Raw genomic sequence first — 16,355 nt, forward strand, 5'->3', positions numbered from 1 at the left:
AGGTCTCCACTAGTTATGTATTAAAACTACTTTTGGTGCTTAATGGCTAATAAATGTTGTTCAGTTCTAAATAATTAAAGTTAATGGTAATTGCCTTTTGTGTATCTATAGTTTCCAGTTTGTGTGTTTTTTCCATTTATATGCTTATAGTGGTTAATTGATTTTCCCCCTTATTCAAGTATCTTTTGAGGATTTTATTGTTGCTTGTTCATTTGTAGCAAGTAGGGAGAAAAAAAATTAATTTCTGTTGGTTCATTTGTTGAGATACAAGGTAATTTTAATTAAGTTGTAGAACAATTGTTTGCCTCTTTCACCATTTTGTATATAGGTCTTGGCTGAAATTTGATTTTATTTTTGATTGCTAGGTTATTTTAAAGTTATATTAAATTAAATTCTTTTTCTTATTGCAATAATAACTTTTTTGTCCGTATAATGGCGAGACCTAAACGAATTAACATTCGTTCTTGATGAGGGCGGATTTGGCCCTCCAGTGAAATTGTGACACCTGGCACCTCATGCAAACCAAGTGCAGCCTCTTGACAACTGGGTAGCTCGGGCAGCTCGGCACAGCTCGGGCAGCTCGGCATAGCTCGGGGAGCTCGGCATAGGCAACTCGCCACAAGCAGCTGGCCACTCCACAGGCAGCTTGGCGTCTTACGAAGAGCTTGCCACTTAGGGGCAGCTCGGCACTTACAGGTAGCTCGGCATAGGCAGCTCGCCACAGGCAGCTGGCCACTCCGCAGGCAGCCTGGCGTCTTACGAAGAGCTCGCCACTTAGGGGCAGCTCGGCACTTACAGGTAGCTCGGCATAGGTAGTTCGACACTTAGGGGCAGCTCGGCGTATCGCAGGAAGATCTCCTGCCTGACAACCGTACCTGACAGATTCGGAGGCCTGCGCCCACGTCTCTCGCTAGTCGGCGCAGTGCCTGCTAGTCTTGAGAGTTGTCCCTTGACTGGCAGAGCCGTACTCTACAGCAGCCGCCACCTCAGCTCTGGCAGTAACGGCTGCGGCACATAGACAAAGGCAATTACGCCTGACTTGACAGAGGCTGTTACACCTGATTTGACAGGACACCACTATATAAGGACTCCGACCCCCAAAGACAAAGGGGAGAGAGGATGAAAAAATGGAGGTAATCCTTGCTCTCTAGCTCTCTCATTTCTCTCCAAGCTCCCTACAATCATAATGCTAATTTAGGCATCGGAGAGTCCTCGCCGAGAAAATACCCTCGGGTCCTCTGATTCAGTTCTCGCAGGTTCCTCAGCTCCCGCCGCCTACAAAGAAGAGGAAAAGATGGAGTTCTCGCAGGTCCCTCAGCTCCCGCCGCCTACAAAGGAGAGGAGATCACCTCATGCAGAGGGCAGTCGGGTTGCGCTACACCAGGGAGCTCCATCATCCTTTGAGTCATAGGCCACCAGGGAGCTCGTCACCAAGTAGCTCTCCACCAGGGAGCTTGTCACCAAGTAGCTCTCCACCAGGGAGCTCACCACCAGGTAGCTCTCCACCAGGGAGCTCGTCACAAGGTAGCTCTTCACCAGGGAGCTCATCACCAAGTAGCTCTCCACCAGGGAGCTTGTCACCAAGTAGCTCTCCACCAGGGAGCTCGCCACCAGGTAGCTCTCCACCAGGGAGCTCGTCACTAGGTAGCTCTCCACCAGGGAGCTCGTCACCAGGTAGCTCTCCACTAGGGAGCTCGCCACCAGGTAGCTCTCCACCAGGGAGCTCGTCACCAGGTAGCTCTCCACCAGGGAGCTCGTCACTAGGTAGCTCTCCACCAGGGAGCTCGCCACCAGGTAGCTCTCCACCAGGGAGCTCTCCACCAGGGAGCTCGTCACCAAGTAGCTCTCCACCAGGGAGCTCGCCACCAAGTAGCTCTCCACCAGGGAGCTCGCCACCAGGTAGCTCTCCACCAGGGAGCTCGTCACTAGGTAGCTCTCCACCAGGGAGCTCGTCACCAAGTAGCTCTCCACCAGGGAGCTCGTCACTAGGTAGCTCTCCACCAGGGAGCTCGTCACCAGGTAGCTCTCCACTAGGGAGCTCGCCACCAGGTAGCTCTCCAGGGAGCTCGTCACCAGGTAGCACCAGGGAGCTTGTCACCAAGTAGCTCTCCACCAGGGAGCTCGTCACCAAGTAGCTCTCCACCAGGGGGCTCGCCACCAGGTAGCTCTCCACCAGGGAGCTCGTCACCAAGTAGCTCTCCACCAGGGAGCTCGTCACCAAGTAGCTCTCCACCAGGGAGCTCGTCACCAGGTAGCTCTCCACCAGGGAGCTTGTCACCAAGTAGCTCTCCACCAGGGAGCTCGTCACCAGGCAATTCGCCACTAGGGAGCTCCATCATCCTCTGAGTCATAGGCCACCTGGGAGCAGGTCAAATGACGAGGTACTAAACCCAAAAATTGGTACATCACAAAAAAAATTGGTACGTGACCAGAAATGGTTACATCAATTGGTGCCGTCTGTGGGAAAACGCTACAGAAAGCTAAGTTCTCATCCTACAAAACCTAAGTTCTCATCTTATAAAAGCTAAGTCCTCTTCTCCCAAAAAGCTAAGTCCTCACTTTTTAGAAATTGAAGCTCTCGCTCTATAGTTTACATTTTTTGAACTCAAAGACTATGCAGGGAGCTAACAGACTAAGTAACTTTACCTTGAATTCGGATAAAGCCTCATCAGTCCTCTTCGCAAGGCCCCCCCTACAAAGATGAGCTCTTTGTGGCTTTCGCAGGAGTTGGCTGCCAACAGACTACATAGGCGCCCTTACCGGTCGAGCATTCCAAGCCTCCCGTGTGAGCTGGCGACCTAAAGTTAGTAGTGCTGCCCCCGAAGGTCGAGCTCCTAGTAGCTTCTTGTAGGAGTGGGTGACCGGCATTACGAAGCTGATGCAGCGCAATCATAGCTCTAAGGCACCCACCTGGTCAGCTCGGCACCTTACAGGTAGCTTGGCACCTGGTCAGCTCGGCACCTCACTGGTAGCTCGGCACCTGGTCAGCTCAGCACCTCGCATGCAGCTCAGCACCTGGTCAGCTCGGCACCTCACTGGTAGCTTAGCGCCTGGTCAGTTCGGCACCTCACAGGCAAAGCCTACGGGCCACATTACTACTTAAGACCCAGTCGCCTCTTCGGCACGGGCAAAGTCAAAGAAGAGTGGACTACAAGTCGCTCCCAAAGCCTACGGGCCACATTACTGCTTAAGACCCAGTCGCCTCTTCGGCATGGGCAAAGTCAAGAAGAGTGGACTACGAGTCGCTCCCAAAGCCTATGAGCCACACTATTGCTAAATACCCAGCCGCTTCCTCAGCATGAGCAAAATCAGCAAAAGTGAACTATAAGTTGCCCCCAGAGCCTAAGGGCTACACTACTGAACTGGCGGAGATCTCCTCACCTTACAGGCAGCTTGCCACATATAGGCAGCTCCCAAAGCCTAAGGAGGATCAACACTTACTAGCTCGTCGACTTACGGGCCAAAAGAAGAAATCTACTCCCTTCGCTGAGTTACTCTCAGCTCGGGAGTGGGGGGCAAATGATGAGGGCAGATTTGGCCCTCTAGTGAAATTGTGACACCTGGCACCTCATGCAAACCAAGTGCAGCCTCTTGACAACTGGGCAACTCGGCACAGCTCGGCATAGCTCGGGCAACTCGGCATAGCTCGGGGAGCTCGGTATAGCTAGGGGCAACTCGGCATAGGCAGCTCGCCACAGGCAGCTGGCCACTCCGCAGGCAGCCTGGCGTCTTACGGAGAGCTTGCCACTTAGGGGCAGCTCGGCACTTACAGGTAGCTCGGCATAGGCAGCTCGCCACAGGCAGCTGGCCACTCCGCAGGCAGCTTGGCGTCTTACGAAGAGCTCGCCACTTAAGGGCAGCTCGGCATAGGTAGTTCGGCACTTAGGGGCAGCTCGGCGTATCGCAGGAAGATCTCCTGCCTGACAACCGTACCTGACAGATCCGGAGGCCTGCGCCCACGTCTCTCACTAGGCGGCGCAGTGCCTGCTAGTCCTGAGAGCTGTCCCTTGACTAGCAGAGCCGTACTCTGTAGCAGCCGCCTGCACCCGCCACCTCAACTCTGGCAGTAACGGTTGCGGCAGATAGACAGAGGTAGTTACGCCTGACTTGACAGAGGCTGTTACACCTGATTTGATAGGACACCACTATATAAGGACTTTGACCCCCAAAGACAAAGGGGAGAGGATGAAAAAATGGAGGTAATCCTTGCTCTCTAGCTCTCTCATTTCTCTCCAAGCTCCCTACAATCATAATGCTAACTTAGGCATCGGAGAGTCCCCACTGGGAAAATACCCCCGGGTCCTCTGATTCAGTTCTCGCAGGTTCCTCAGCTCCCGCTGCCTACAAAGAAGAGGAAAAGATGGAGTTCTCGCAGGTCCCTCAGCTCCCGCCGCCTACAAAGGAGAGGAGATCACCTCATGCAGAGGGCAATCGGGTTGCGCTACACCAGGGAACTCCATCATCCTCTGAGTCATAGGCCACCAGGGAGCTCGTCACTAAGTAGCTCTCCACCAGGGAGCTCGCCACCAGGTAGCTCTCCACCAGGGAGCTCGTCACTAGGTAGCTCTCCACCAGGGAGCTTGTCACCAAGTAGCTTTCCACCAGGGAGCTTGTCACCAAGTAGCTCTCCACCAGGGAGCTCGCCACCAGGTAGCTCTCCACCAGGGAGCTCGTCACTAGGTAGCTCTCCACCAGGGAGCTCGTCACCAAGTAGCTTTCCATCAGGGAGCTCGTCACCAAGTTGCTCTCCACCAGGGAGCTCGTCACCAAGTAGCTCTCCACCAGGGAGCTCACCACCAGGTAGCTCTCCACCAGGGAGCTCGTCACTAGGTAGCTCTCCACCAGGGAGCTCGTCACCAAGTAGCTCTCCACCAGGGAGCTCGCCACCAGGTAGCTCTCCACCAAGGAGCTCGTCACTAGGTGGCTCTCCACCAGGGAGCTCGTCACCAAGTAGCTCTCCACTAGGGAGCTCGTCACCAGGTAGCTCTCCACCAGGGCTCGTCACCAAGTAGCTCTCCACCAGGTAACTCTCCACCAGGGAGCTCGTCACCAGGCAGTTCGCCACCAGGGAGCTCCATCATCCTCTGAGTCATAGGCCACCTGGGAGCAGGTCAAATGACGAGGTACTTAGCCCAAAAGTTGGTACATCACAAAAAAAATTGGTACGTGACCAGAAACGGTTACATCAGTTCTAGTTCCGATCACATCCAACCTGAACCACGTGAGCAGCCTCAAACAGTTGTGACCTCACCGATTGCTACATCATCACAATCTCAAACAGAACCAGAAGCCATGCCAGGTATATATGATGGCAGTCATAATTTTTTTACCATATTCTTGCTAACCTTATAAACTACTAAAATTTTAACATTATACACAATTTTATAGAGGGTTCCATGCAACCTCGAAAGACTCGTGGTCAGACACGTTTGGAAGATTTGTGGAATTTCCCCAAAGATTACCGAGTCATTGTCGAATTGAATGAAGATGGGAAACCAATTGGTGATGCAGCAAGCACTTTCACTCACTTTATCGGAACCATGGTGAGGATGTCGTGTATGACACCCATCAACTAGATATCTTGGTACAATATGCCAGATGCACACAAGGAAGCAATGAGAAAAGTTGTTGAGGTATGATAAGTTATAATGCTCAAGGCTTAAGTCTGGTTTGAACTATTTTTTATGTTCATTTTAGTTTGTTTATTTAAGAAAGAAGATGAATAATACCACTAAAACTATTCTCTGTGCCATAGTTTTCAAGGTGCCAAGGTGAGGCTAGGTGGTAGTAGTAGTAGTAGTAGAAAATGCGCTGATTAGATAAAATTTTAAGTTCAGGTTTTAATACTTTGAGGGTTCAATACAGAATTTAGCAATGTTTGTGTAGATTAAACCCTAATAAATAAGAAAATAATAAAAATAAATTAGTATATAAACACATAAAATGATTATTTCAGTTTAATAATGTCTATTTTATAATTATAATCTCAAAAAAGAATGAATAAAAAAGTATTTTACAGTAGGAAGTAGAAAACTTCTTGGCGATTAGGCGAGGCGAGCCTCAAAGGGCGCCTTGTTGCCTAGGCGTCGCCTTGACAACTATGCTCCATGCTTGGTAAGTGTTGGATCTCCAATTGAACAAAAATTAAACCATGGAGCCAGATTAGATTTGCCTGAATCATGAATACAAAATCGCATGCTTAATACTATATCCTTATACAATGATTTTTTTTCCAAAATCAAACATTTTCATTGCAATTCAACCTTGTCTATTATCTTTTCTTTGAAAAACATTTAATAATAACATTTTCACTGCTTAAACCATTTTCCTTAGAAGGAAGTGATTGGGTAGCCCCAACCGAAACGTTGTCTTGGATCTGTTCACCCCAAATTGGTTGAAGTGCTTCTCTCAAAGACAAAATATTGTGGAAGTATTTGAGGGGATCTGTTTTATGGGGACTGTGGTGTGAGAGGAATGCTAAAACTTCTGAAGAAAAGTACAAGAGGATTGAGGAGTTTTACGAGCTTACCTTGATAAGAGTGACACATTGGACAACGGTATGTGAGGAGATCAAAAGCGGTTCAGTGAATGATTTACTAAGAGGGTGGCAATTTACATCCTGCTTTCAAGCTACCAGACAGAAAAGACTGATGGAGTGGTTCCCAACTGCTGGAAGGGTCAAATTTAGCTTTGATGGGTGCTGTTTCGGGATTCCAGGGGGGAGTCAGGTGTAGAAGGCATAGTGAGAGATGCAAATGACTTTATGATAATGTTTGCTTAGTTTTTTGGGCCCAGTTGGATATAACAGAGGGGGTGTTTGGTGGTCCTTCCTATGTTTTATGTGGTTATGAGCAAGAAACAATCATGATGTGCTTTTCCTCTGTAACATGCAAGGTGCTCTTGGTTTAGTAATTTGGGTTTGAGAGTGGATGACATTAGTAACTCTGGTAATTTGAGGAACTGATGGAGGGTTTGGGTTGACTCCCTTAGTTCTGAAGATTTGAAGGGTTGCAATTTATCGGAGTATTCCTTCTACAACCCCAGTAACTGCTAGTGGCAGTTCCAGTCCCCATCAATCTTTTTGGATCCCACTGGAGTCAGGCTAGTTAAAAGCTAATTTTGATGGTGGTTTTTTGAAAGATGTAGCTTCTTTTGGTGTATGGTGAGGAGTTCAGCCTAACAAACATCCTACTTGAAAAGAACGGATAAAGGCGTTTTTGTGTTTGTTAGGTTTAAGTAAAATCGAGAACGAAAATCTTTCATACTTCATAGATAAATATGTTTAGTTTATAGAATACTTGCACTTATGTATATGTCTGCGTTATTTATCCAAAATAATAATTTTATTTATTATAAATATATCCACATTATTTGTGTTTTCTACCTTTTTATTTGACAATTTATTTCTTTCCACATTTTTTTGGAATACAAAAATGCTAAATTCTTTTTTGTTCTCAAAAAAGAACTTATTTATGTGCTTATATGATATGCATATTAGATGCAAACTCTCTAACTATGTTGTTTTTCCAGAGTTCTAGAACCTCAAGCTTCAAATTAGGGAAGCCTACTCTCTTTGACCATTAATAGAAAGACTAAACCATCAAACACTTATTTTCAAGCCACCCTTATATTAGTAACCAGCTGAACATTAGACTTGTGCATAGGAATAACACTGGCATTTCTCTTCGTTTTTTTTTCTCTTGTGTAACCAAAATGGTACTTCTTTAGGGAGACAGGCAAGAGCTTTGGAATTGTATCTCATAAATATTAATTATTGTTACTTCAATTTTTTTTGCTACCCAATCACCATTCTTGGTCTAATCTCGATAGAATCCCTTACCCAGGCCAAAGATAAGGCTAAGTGTGACCATCTGGGATATATAGAAATGGGGCTGAAGACTTTGATGACACCAGATGACTCACTCGTTTGTTCTTTCTTTAGATTCAGAAAGAGCTTGATTGTCACTCTCTTCTTGTACACATTCCAGGTTTGTGACTGTGGGGAGCCTTAAATAGTTAAATGATGTCACCTGGGCAATGCATGCATAACGGATTAAGTCTCTGACATTGCAGAGTTGCAGACATTGCATGGCCATTGGTGGTTACGATTAAAATCTAGCTAGTCAAAAGATTGAATGGTTTTGATTCAGGGCTGGTTCTTGATCTCAATGAGATGGGGCATCGTTCTTGGACATTTGGTATTGGATAAGGAGAAAAGAAAGTGCTTGGCGGGTGCTCAGAAGCTAAGCATCATCTGGGATCTCTCTCTCTCTCTCTCTCTCTCTCTGCTAGTATTGGAGATTCAAAACTCGAGGCATGTTTTGAGCAGCTTAGAGTGTAAATTGTCAACTTTTGGCTAAAATTGAATTGGTTTAGATCTCCAAATCTGTGTGTGCATGTTGGGCTTGTGATTGTAGTTTCTGGTGATACCCTCTTGCAAACAAAGTTATCTACTCTCTATCTAGATTTCATTTGTTGAAGATAACTATAAATCAATGAATAGAAGGAACATATGCCAATAAATTATAAACAAAAGGATTTTGTTTTAGAATACTATTGTATTCTCCTTTATCTTTCAACCAGATGGAGAGACATGGTGATTGGTGACTAGTCCAAAATTTTCACCAAGCAGAGCTCATTTGGACATCTTTCCAGAACCTTAGCATATCCCCACCTTGTATTGGACCTACTGCTTATTGAACGCCTTAGATAACTTGTATGGGTTTCCCTACCATTCCCTTCCTTTCCGCACCTTTTCTTTCAAATCAAACATGCCCTAAGATAACTTCCTTTCTTTTTTTGACAACTGAAGTTTAGGCTGTGTTTGGTTGCAATGCAAATAAATTTGTACTGATGCAAAACCATGACAGTGCAAATGATTTGAGTGTAAATTCTGGCCTATTGTTGTTTCAAATTTCAGCTTATTTTGTTTGATTGCAGTACTTATGAAGCAAATTAAGATGGATTAACTTCCAAACCAAACACACCTTTCATGAAACCAAGCATATCTGAGGGAGAGAGAGAGAGAGAGAGGATTCTTTTCAGCAGAGAGAATAAGATGGATTAACTTCCAAACCTTTAAAACTATTAGAGAAAACTATATTGGAGAAGGTTACCATTTAAAATGATGCAAATCAAGTATAGTTATCCACTGAATTGGTCCCTGTATGGACAGTCTGATCTGATTATTGTTTCCCTGTGCTGGCTAATGTACTATGAAGTCTATGATAAGCAATAAAAACTATTTCTTGTACTAGTTAATGAACCCAAATTTGGTACTGGGAAAGTGCATGTCATTGTACTATGAGATCCATGCATATCCAATCTGTAAATCTGGATGCATTCAAGTTCAGTTTTTTACTTCACTTAGGAGACAAGCTCGGTTTGGATAAGCTTTTGCTTTTAGCTTTGGGCTGTGAAAAAGAAAAGTGAGCCATAAAATGTTTTGATGGGTTGATAAGAGTTGCCTTTAAAAATGTTGTAGTCTAAAGCCCAACCGCCTTCAAGCCTCAAATCTCAAAGCCTAAAATTGGGGTTTTATGCTTTTGAGCTTTGAAACCACAAATCCTTAAGCTTATCTAAACACAACCTAAATTAATTATAATTTATAATTAGATAATTTACTTTATCTAGAAGAATGGGAGCCACTGAAATGTAACAACTTGAAGACCTTTATGCTGATTAGTTTTTTATGGGTTAGGCTAAACAAAACTTAATTCTTCAAGAATCCAAAAAGATTAAATATTGAAGCTGACAGACATTGCATTGGAATCAAATCAGTTGAAAACAGTCCTCTTGAAGTATAGGACTGCTTGAGATTAGATGCAAAACCAGAAAAATGAACAAGAGAAGATTAAGAAGTTGAGAGAGAGAAAGAGAGCCGGCGGCAATGGGAGTTAGAGAGTGAGAGGTTCAAAACTAAACCTCCCTCTAACACTCTAAACATTTTATTAAGTTAATCTTTGAAATATTACAGAGAGGCCCTTGAGAGGGCAAGAAATTACAAAAACAGAACATTACAGAGTATGAGCCCAGAATAAGGCCCATTACAGAGGGAAACATAAACATAACATGAAATAACAGTCTATGGGCCATTCGGCCTATCTCCTCTACACTCCCCCTCAAGCTGAGCATAGATGTTAAATATGCCCAGCTTGCCAGTGTCATGTTGAAGCCTTGCCTTGGAAATACCCTTGGTGAGGAAATCTGCCAATTGTCCTTCCGAAGTAATGAATGGAAGACACACTTCATCAGAAGAGACTCTTTCTCGAATAAAGTGTCTATCAACCTCAATATGTTTGGTTCTATCATGTTGTAGTGGGTTGTGAGCAATGTTGATGGCAGCCTGATTATCACAGTACAACATCATGGGTTTGTCATGATCAATCCCAAGTTCTTCCTGATTATCACAGTACAACATCATGGGTTTGTCATGATCAATCCCAAGTTCTTCCATTAAGGACCTTAGCCACAACAATTCCAAAACTTCATGTGCCAAGAGACAACATTACCAGCCACCAGACTGCAATACCCTAAAGTAGATCTTCTATCATCAATATTTCCAGTCCAATCAACATCAGTATAGGCTTCAAGTTTCAGATGACCATGCTTGGTGAATAGAATTCCTTTTCCTGAAGAGCCTTTCAGATAGCACAAAATCCGTTCTGTTGCTGCCATATGAGTATCTCTAGGAGCATGCATGAACTGACTAATACAACTGACAGCATACGCAATATCTGGCCTAGTCATGCACAGGTACAGAAGCTTCCCAAGAAGTCTCTGAAAGACCCCTTTGTCTTCCAATAATGTTCCATCCGAAGCTGAAAGTTTGTGACTCATATCAATGGGAGTTACAGCTGGTCTAGCACCCATTTTTCCAGTTTCAGACAACAAATCAAGGACATATTTCCTCTGGGAAATAAGAATCCCATCCTTGGATCTAGCAACTTCTATGCCAAGGAAGTATCTCAACTCCCCCAAGTCCTTAATCTCAAATTCTGTACGGAGGAAAGACTTAAGGGCCCGAATGCCTGAGGCATCATCACCAGTCACTATAATGTCATCAACATACACAATGAGATACACTGCTAGAGATCCACTTTTCTTCACAAAGAGAGTATGATCTGACTGTGTCTGAACATAGCCGAATTTAACAAGTGCAGCTCTAAATCTCTCAAACCAGGCTCTAGGAGATTGTTTGAGGCCATAAAGTGATTTCTTCAATTTGCATACCTTTCCTTGCATATCTTTCTCAAACATTCCTGGAGGAAGACACATGTAGACCTCCTCATGTAAGTCACCATTCAGAAATGCATTCTTTACATCTAACTGATAAAGAGGCCGATCAAAGTGAGCTTCCAGAGATAAAAGAACCCTCACAGATGTCATCTTGGCAACAGGGGCAAAGGTCTCCAGGTAGTCAATCCCATATGTCTGTGTGTAGCCTTTTGCAACAAGTCTGACCTTGTACCTCTCAATAGTCCCATCAGCCCTGTATATAATGGTAAAGACCCACTTGCACCCAACTGGATCCTTCCCTTCAGGCAAATCCACCACCTCCCAAGTATCATTCTTGTGTAAAGCATCCATTTCAGACTTCATGGCATCTCTCCATTCTGGAATCCCAAGAACTTATGACACAGACCTAGGAATGGGGTTAGAAGCAACTGAAGAGAGGTAAGCAAAGTATGAAGGAGAAAGTAGATCATAAGAAAGATGTTTGAAAATGCAGTGTGCAATGCACTTCCGCTTTCCTTTCCTAACAGCAATGGGGACATCAAGATCTGGGAATGATGGTTCCAAAGGGGCTGAAGCAATACTTGTTATCTCATTTGTGATTGGGAGTGTATGAGCCTCATCTGTTGTAAGGGAAACAACTTGCTCATTCTTGGATCTTTGCCTTTGATACACCTTGGGATTATGGGTAGGACGAGGAGGTAAAGAAATAGGAGCACTAGGGCAAGATGAATGAAGTGGTTGACCCTCCTTTGATTCATTTTGTGAGGATACAGGCTTGTCAAGTAACTCAACCGGGACAGGAAGAGGAAGAGCAAATACTTGTGACAAACTCTCCCCCTGTTGACAATGTCCTTCCTGAGAGGAACCATAAAAAGGAGAAAGCTCATCAAAGGTAACATCCATAGAGACATATCGAGTGCTAGTCTTTGGATCAAAACAACAATAACCCTTTTGTGTGGGGGAATAACCAAGGAAGATGCACTTGTGGGATTTTGGTTCAAACTTATGCCTCTGGGCACTTGGAATGTGAACATAACAAGTACAACCAAACACACGAAGAGGAATAAGAAAAAGATCATTGTCTGGATGAAGAAGACTGAAGGGGGATTTAAACCCTAAAACCCTGGATGGCATATGGTTTATAAGATAGGTAGCGGTAAGAACAGCATCACCCCAAAATCTTGTAGGAACATGTGAGGCAAACAAAAGGCTTCTTGCAACTTCAACAATATGTCTATTTTTCCTTTCAGCAACTCCATTTTGTTCAGGGGTTCTAACACAAGAGCTTTGATGAATAACCCCCATGTCAGAGAGATACAAGGATAAGCTCTTCTCAAAGTACTCTTTTGCATTGTCAGATCTGAAAACTTTAATTCTAGTATCAAATTGGGTTAAAACAAGCTCATGAAATTGCCTCACAAGTCTTGGGACTTCATCACGGGATTTCATTAAGTATATCCAAGTGAATCTAGAAAAGTCATCAATAAATAGGATGAAATATCTATAGCCCCCCATAGAAGATAAGTGGTAAGGCCCCCACACATCAGAGTGCACAATATGAAAAGGAAAAGAAGCTCTTTTATTTCTTACAGGGTAATTGTTTCTGCAATGCTTTGACAACTGACATGACTCACAATTGAGACTGGACACACCGACTCCCTTAAACAATTCGGGAAGTAAATGACTCAAAGTAGAAAAAGGTAAATGACCAAAACGACAATGACTCAACATAATTTGACTGACAGACTCTGAAGAAGTAGAACCAAAGGCAGCATTCTTGGGATGACCAAGGCATTGGCCAGGAGTGTCGAGCAAGTATATTCCATTCGCTTCACGACCACTTCCAATCACCTTCTGAGATTCCAGATCCTGAAACACACAGTGAGAAGGAAAAAATGTTACACAACAATTCAATGACTCGGTCAAGCTACTAACAGATAATAAATTGGTATTCAATTTAGGTACATGAAGAGTGGAAGATAGGAGTAAGGAGTCTGTAGGCTTGATAGTTCCCTTGCCAGAAATAGAGGCAAGAGAACCATCAACTAAGGTGATTTTGTCACGACCAGGAAGAAAATCATACGAAACAAACAGAGTGGAAAGGTTGGTCATGTGATCAGAAGCACCTGAATCTATGATCCAAGGGGTTTTGGGATTACCTGAGGTGGATGCATGGTTAGTATAAGCTCTTATACCTGAGTGAGCAAATGCGGTGGTGACTGAACTTCCAGAAAGGTTGGATGATGAAGTTACACCTTCAAGCTGGTTGATCATCTTTCCAAACTTCTCATACTCAGCTTTCATGGCTGTCAACTGTGGACAGACAGACTCAACCTCTGTATCTGTACCTGTGGCTGCATGTGCACTTCCTGTCTTTCTACTATCATTTTTCTTCTGGAATCGGATAGGGACAAGACTGGGATGCAATTTCCAGCACTTGTCTTTGGTGTGTTTCGGCTTCTTGCAATATTCACAACCACTGGGAGCTCCTATAATCCCTTTGGGTTTAACCCCCATATTTGCAAAATGATCATTGGTGCTGACTCCTTGAACCTGTACTTGCCTTCTACTCTCTTCACTGCTGACCAAAGCATATGCTTGTGACAATGAAACACTTTCCTTAGACAAAATGTTCTGCTTTGTGATATCATATTCAGGATTCAGCCCTGTTAGGAACTCAAAGATCCTGTTCCTTTCAACTAATTTCCTGTACGTTTCAGCATCATTGGGGGTATCCCATGCCACAGCCTCTATCATATCAATCTCTTGCCATAGAGATTTCAGGGTTGAGAAGTATGCTGCAAGTGATTTCTCCCCCTACCTTAGATTCTTCATATCACTCTTCAGTTTATAGGCTCTAGTAACATTCAATTTTTGGGAGTAGGTTTCTGCAACACTATCCTAGATTTACTTAGCCGAGGTCATCCAAAGATAGTGTTGACTAATCTGTGGCTGCATTGAATTCACAAGCCACCCAATCACTGTGTAGTTCTCTTGCATCCATCTCTCATAAGATGGATCATTCTCTGGGGGGGCTTTCTTGCTCTCAGAAATAAACCCCCATTTTCCTCTGCTACAAATATGGATTTTCACTGACTGTGACCATGCCAAGTAGTTGGTCCCATCAAGTTTAACTGTAATTACAGCCAATATAGAATCGGCTGGGGTTCCCAAAGTCTATCCATATTCAGCAGCACTCTTGCTTTCAAGGTTCGAGGAATCCATCATGCAAAGACTCCAATTAGGGTTTTAATAAGTTTTCCAAGGTACAGGGAATCTTGATGAACTTAGTTTGAGCTGAATCGGCAACAACAACCAGCTCACAAAAAACAGTTCAGTCTTGATAACCGTGACAGTCCAGCTTGGTGACAACACTTTCTAGAGTAAGAAATACTATTTCAGCCTTCAAGAGACAACCAGTAGACCTCCAAACACAGTATTTCAGGTCCCCAACAACCGTTGTCCCAAAGAGAAGAAATAACAGTCCACAGCCCTTAAGAGGCCTTTTGACAAACACTCTGTTTGCAGTAGTTAACACCCTACTGTTAACTAGTAGGAACCACTTCAATAATGTTTTGTATAGGTCCAAAACAAGGCTGGACAGATTTTTGGACTAGTACCATTGAGTCCAAATCAGTTTCAGCAACTTGACAGTCCAACAACAGCCGAACTGCACTCCAAAACAACCCAGAAATCTCTGAGTTGAATCAGTCCAGCAACAACCGAACAGTAGGGCAGAATGGAGGAGGGTTTCGAATACTTTAATAGCCCTCCCAAGCAACGAAAATAACCCAGCAATAACTGAGATAACTTACAGTAAGTGAATCTCTGATTTGAACTTCAAACCAGGCTGAACACCATTCTCTCTGATTTCAAATCAGGATGAACACCTTGCTCTCTGATTCTTCCTGGTCACCGAACTATTCTCCAAGTGTGTAGAGACTTGGGCACCCTCCAATGACCTCCAAGAACCAGGTGAATGACTTTAAACTTCCAGCCCTAGAACATCCTCATGCAGTTGGCTGGACTAGAACCACATGAGGGTCACGCCAAGCTCTGGTCCTCTCTGATACCAAGTTGAAAACAGTCCTCTTGAAGTATAGGACTGCTTGAGATTAGATGCAAAACCAGAAAAATGAACGAGAAGATTAAGAAGTTGAGAGAGAGAGAGAGAGCTGGCGGCAATGAGAGTTAGAGAGTGAGAGGTTCAAAACTAAACCTCCCTCTAACACTCTAATCATTTTATTAAGTTAATCTTTGAAATATTACAGAGAGGCCCTTGAGAGGGCAAGAAATTACAAAAACAGAACATTACAGAGTATGGGCCCAGAATAAGGCCCATTACAGAGGGAAACATAAACATAACATGAAATAACAGTCTATGGGCCACTCGGCCCATCTCCTCTACAAAATCTATTTTTTTTAACCATATAAGCTAACTTAAAATTAGCAAACAACATGATTTGAGATTGGCACATTCCAATCTACATTATATAAATATGGAGGTTTGGAATAGAGAGGGAAAGGTATTCATTATGGAGAAGAGTGGTGGTAGGGAAATATGGGGTGGTGAGATTTGGGTGGGAGCCAAGGGAAGTTTCAAATTCCTATGGGGTGGGTGTTTGGAAGGGTATAATGAGTTTTAACCAGGATTTTAGAGGCCTGGTTAGTTTTAATGTAGGAGCTGGGTTCAAAGTAAGGTTTTGGGAGGATGATTGGGAAGTTGTGCGATTGGTGCCCAATATTGTAGCTGACTGATAATCGTGCCTCTGTAGCCCAATATTATGAAGTCAGCGGTGAGAAGGTGATCTGGAGTCCTAAGTTTAGAAGACCTTTGCGTGACCAAGAGTTGTAGGAATGCCTCATTTTGCTAGACAAATTGGAGCTTTCCAGAACCTCTACATCTAATGAAGATGGTCTGTGGTGGAAGGAGTGCAGAGATGGAAGGCTCACAGTGAAATCATTTTACCAGTCCTTAGTAAGGACTGTGCCTCCGATAGTCAGATAAGTGAATTACAGGGAAATCCAGTTCCCCTTAGAATTTGAAGCTTTTTCTTGGCTTACTGCAATGGACAGTAGCCACACTAAAGACCATCTAAAAGGGGGGGGGGGGCGTT

At 44.1% G+C, this 16,355-nt stretch overlaps 1 long non-coding RNA gene across 2 annotated transcripts in view; it reads left to right on the forward strand.

Moving 5' to 3' along the window:
• Positions 1-16,355, forward strand: part of LOC104597478 (uncharacterized) — a 37,861-nt gene that overhangs the window by 9,791 nt on the left and 11,715 nt on the right. Inside the window, exon 3 of one of the 2 annotated variants that reach the window (XR_016078377.1) lies at positions 5,389-5,633. The exons of the other annotated variant lie outside the window; for it this stretch is intronic. This is a non-coding gene — a long non-coding RNA (uncharacterized LOC104597478). The remainder of the gene's footprint in view (positions 1-5,388; positions 5,634-16,355) is intronic. 2 annotated transcript variants of the gene reach the window in all.

This window comes from Nelumbo nucifera, chromosome 7, assembly GCF_055504915.1.
Source record: "Nelumbo nucifera cultivar China Antique chromosome 7, China Antique-T2T, whole genome shotgun sequence".
NCBI lineage: Eukaryota > Viridiplantae > Streptophyta > Magnoliopsida > Proteales > Nelumbonaceae > Nelumbo > Nelumbo nucifera.